Below are 4,836 nucleotides of genomic sequence, written 5' to 3' on the forward strand. Positions count from 1 at the left end.
CAGAAAGAGAAATACCACATGTTCTCACTTATTTGTGGGAGATAAAAATAAATAAATAAATTCACACACACACAAAAGAAAAAAACCCAGGGGGAGAAGAAGACATTAACAATTACAATTCCTTGAAGTTGACATGACAAACATACAGAAAGGACATTGTTGGGTAGGAGAGGGGAGAGGGAGGAGGGAGGGAGGTTTCAGTGATGGGCCACAATAATCAACCACATTGTATATCGACAAAATAAAATTAAAAAAAAAAAAAAAAGAAAGAAAGTAGCCGGAGATAACATGTCAAGGAATGGGTATGATTACATTCTACTGAAACTTAATTTTGAAAAAAGGCTGGATGCCAGATTTGGTCCACAGGCTGTAGTTTGTTAGTCCCTGTACTATACTTAGGGATATAAAACTCTAAAGGAGAGTGGAAGAGGAGTATGGGAGGCGTGGGGGGGTGGCTGTGAGGGTGAAGGAGCAGGCAGGCACATGCGCTGCTGTCAACAAACAACTTCTTGGACTGGGAGGTTGGTACCCGGGAATTGACTTTATAATAATTTGTTATATGTATTTGTTTTATGTACTTTTCTGTATATATTCTATTTCACAATAAAACAAGCATAAAAACAAAACAAAACAAAACAAAAATATATCAGTACTGCTACATGCAACAGCATGGTTGAATCTCATGACATAATGTTCAGTAAAAGAAGCCAGACACAAAAGAGTATGTAATTGTATGATTCCTCTTACATAAATGTCAGGAACGGCAAATCTAACGTGATAGAAATCAGAAAGTGGTTACCTCTGGGAGGTATATCAAATCTATATCTTGATTTAGGTGGTGGTTACATGGATGTATACTTATAAATATATATATATATATACACACATATATATATACACACTTCAGTTTTGTTCTGTAAGTTATACCTCAGTTTTAAAAAGTTAAATTTTTTAAAAAGTTTGAAATAAAATAGAATAAATGACTAGTATATGAGGACTTTCAAGATACATGAAATACCAGAAAGCGGGACTGGCCTGGTGCAGTGAACACCACAGGGAGAACTGGGCCCAGGTGTTCCAATTCCCTCTCTCGCCACAAGGTGGCTCTCTCCCCTCCCTCAGGAGTCTATGGCCAAGTCCTCTGGGAACACCAGCCAGGCAAGACATTCCCCATTCAGAATGTTACTGGAGGAGGAGGGTTGTGTACTCAGAAAATGGAGAGTGTGGGCCTGGGTGCAAATGTAGTGTAACAATGCTGGCCTCACTTTAGAACAGTGTATTTCCTTGCTCTGTGACCTTGGGAACGTTTCTTAACCTCTCTGTGCCTCAGTAACCTCATTTGTAGAGTGGAAATAATAATAGTATATACCTTGTCGGGTTGGTGGTGTTGGCGGTGTTAAATGAGTAATCTTCAGGAGGCTCTCAGAAATCACCTGGAACAAAATAAAAGCTCAAAGTGTTATCTGAATTAATAGTAAGAGAGAAAATCTCAGTAGCCAATCAGGCATCCCATTTCTTCAGGGGTCAACTAACTGTGGGAAGCGTGGCAGAGCTGGAGGTGAAAGTTCTTGTTCTGGTTTCTGTGTTCTTGCCCAGAACCTGATGGCTACTCACAGCTGTCACAGCTGGTGCTGGTACAGCTCTGTGGCCCTCGGGGTTTCACTAGTCTTTCTGTGGGTACCAAAGCTGGGTTCCTCAATGTGGAGGTAGAGTAACGGCCCCCCAAAATTGCCTCATGTTAACCCCTAGGGCCTGTGAATATGTTCCCTTATATGGCAAAAGGGACCTTGCAATGTGATTGAGATGGGGAAATTATCCTGGATTATCTGGGAGGAACCAATATAGGAAGATCCTCATAGGGCAGCAGAGGGGTCAGTGTCTGAGAAGGACGTGTGGCAGTTGAAGCAGGAGTCAAAGCGATGAGACCAGGATCCAAGGAGTGCAGCAGCCTCCAGAGGCTGGAAAAGGCCAGGCACAGATCCTCCCACAGAGCCTCCAGAAGGAGCACAGCCTTTGATTTCAGCTCTGCAAGGCCCATTTCTGACCTCCAGAACTGTAAGACAACAAATTTATGGGCTTTTGTTTGTTTTGATGAGCATTTTCTCTGAACTTTACTTGGATTGACTCATTTAATTCCAGCATCATTTATTCAAGGTAGGCACAATTATCACCCCCATTTCATAGAAAGAAAAACTGAGGCTCAGAGGGGATGTTGTCAGTCTGAGATCTCACAGCTGGGAATGACTATGCCTAGGTTTGGATCAAGGTCAGGTGGACTGTAGCTCTGTTCCTTCCTCTCCACCGTCTCACCCTCTGGAGGGTGCTGGCACACCCCTCCCCATGGGGGAGGCTGCATCTCGGGCTGGAGCAGCCTTGGGAGGGGTGAAGATCTCAGTAGGTTTCACAGGGCCCCCAGCCCATGAGCAGAGCACAGCTGTCATTAGTGACACAACTCAACGGGGAGATGCATCTGGGCTTAAAGCTCGATGATTCTTCATGAGCAGCTTGGAGTCTTCCCTGGATGACTGACTAAACCAGGGCTCATGGTACCAAGTGATGAGGATGGCAAAAAGGCCAAGTCCCAAGCTGGGCACAGTCCTTTGGACAGACACAGGTGGGATTCCTAGCTCAGCAGCCCCTCAGTGCTAACTCACAGCTGTCGTTCTCGCTGTCTTTCAGCTGTTCCAGGATCTTGTCCAACACCACTGACTGCTTTTTCTTTGAGGGCTTGTGGAAGTTCTCAGCCGTCTTCCACCACAGGGCCTGCAGGGTCACCTCAGAGTCAGCCCACTCCAGCACCAGCCTGTGGCCGTACAGTGGGTGCTGTCACACTGCGCTGAAGGGTTTCTTCATGTCTTGCTTGATGAGGAAGTCCACAAAGCCAGACCCTCTGTGTGTGCCTGTCCCAGTCACCTTCTTCGGCAAGCAGACTGTCTTCAGTTCCCCGAAGGTGCTGAAGAGCTCGCAGGTATCCCAGCTGTTGGCCTGGAAAGGCATGTTCCCCACCAGGATCTTGGGGGGACAAGTCTAGGCACTTGTTTCTTCTGAGCAGATGTCAGGGCTGACTTGGTGGCTCATTCTGAGATCCTCATTTGCAGCTTGTGGTTGTCCATGACGTCATCCTGCAGGTGCCTGAGAGCTTTCTGGGCTTGCTCTGGCTCCCTGTGTTCCACAAATCCAAACCCCATGGAAAGCAGTGCTCCTGCTTTGCTCTTCCTCTTGGAAATAGAGAAGCTCCCCACCATTCCCACCTTGGAAAACACCTCCTTCAGCGTTCCCTCTGTTGTGGTGAAGTTGAGATTTTTGATGAACAGAGTGCACCCTGGGAGGCTCCTCCTCTCCCAGGTCATCCTCAGCTCCCTCTTCCTCACTCTCCTGCTCCGAAATGGAGTTGAAGTTCAGGTAGTCATTGGCTTGATTTTCCTTTTCAGGGACTTGGTGTCCAGGGCATCATTCACTCAAGTGGCCACCTGCATCCACCTCTGGTGAACCTGTTACAGAATTGGGCTCTTGGGTACCAAAGTCATAGAAATGAACAGTGCACCCAGCAGTAAAGCAAGCAATGATTTATTAAAAGAGGAGATATACTTATGTATAAGGGAAGTAGCTATACGGGGAAGCTAGCTCTCCAGGGGAAGTTATTCAGGGTCCTTTATAGGAAAAAAGGATTAAGGCGTGCAGGCCAGTGCCATCATCCTGCACCTCTGGAGGTGGTCCATTCTATTCTTCCTGGTTGCATCTTGGGCACATGCTCGGTTAGAGCTTTGGTCCTTGCACCTGCTCAGTAGGTCCAAGTTGGTGGTGGTATTACTGTCACCCCAGGAGGGTCATTGTAGAGGTCACTTGAAGCTTTGTGCATATGTGGGAATTCCTAAGGAGGTCTTAAGGTTAATTTGTAACTTAATTGTTACAATTACAGGAAACTAGCCTTGGGGAAGGGGTTTTGCAACTCAATGACTATGTCTGTTCCCTTCTTACATCATTTTATTTTATCAGGGCGGTTACACCCAACTTGTCCCTTTCATTTAGTTTTATCAGGGCCAAGGGATAATCATGTGCCCTGGGGGGTCTCATGACTGAGAAACTAACAAAATGTCCTCTGCAGGGAAAATGGAGTTTGGTTCACAGGTCTAGCCCTATCCTGTCTCAAACCGACAGGAACTCCTGGAACTCTGTGTCTTCCTTTAGCTCATCCAGTTCTCTTGCTACCTTTTCCTTCTTATTGTCTGTCTTAGTTTCTGGGGGAATGGGGTCTTTTGAAGGTTGCTTGGATTAGCTTGGTTTCTGGGCATATTTGCTTCAGGTTCAGGGCTTTGCCGGATCCCCAGATGCCTTGCACAACTCCACCATGGTCCGGGATGTGTCAATAAAACTTGTTGAAATCGTTCTGTGCCGTTTTGGCCTCTTCGTCAGATCTGAAGCTGATAAAGCCAAACTTGAGGAACTTGCTGTCTTTGGAGAATTTCAGGCTGCAGTCCGTGAGCGTGCTGAAGGTGATGAACAGCTGCCTGAAATGCTCTTCCTTCGTCCCATTCGGGAGGTTCTTCACCATCAGTTGCAAAGTGGTGCACAGCCCCCACTGTTTTGATTCCTGCACGACTGGACAGCATCTTCCAACTCTCACGCTGCTGCTGAGGGAGCCACTACCTTCGGCAAGCCAAATTTATGTTGCTTTAAGCCACTAAAGTTGTGATAATTTGTTACAGCAGCAGTAAAAAACTAATATGCTCAACTTCAAACAATGTCTGGGCAGCTTTCTGGTGTTTATGCTTGTAATTTTCTTATTTAAATGAGAAATACAACCTCATGGTTCAAAATTTAGTAAGTACATACAAC

At 46.0% G+C, this 4,836-nt stretch overlaps 1 pseudogene; it reads right to left on the minus strand.

Moving 5' to 3' along the window:
* Positions 1 to 2,628: 2,628 nt before the first annotated feature.
* On the minus strand, positions 2,629 to 4,552 carry LOC103589084 (annotated as a pseudogene).
* Between the last annotated feature and the right edge of the window lie 284 nt (positions 4,553 to 4,836).

This window comes from Galeopterus variegatus, unplaced genomic scaffold, assembly GCF_000696425.1.
Source record: "Galeopterus variegatus unplaced genomic scaffold, G_variegatus-3.0.2 Scaffold647, whole genome shotgun sequence".
NCBI classification, from domain to species: domain Eukaryota; kingdom Metazoa; phylum Chordata; class Mammalia; order Dermoptera; family Cynocephalidae; genus Galeopterus; species Galeopterus variegatus.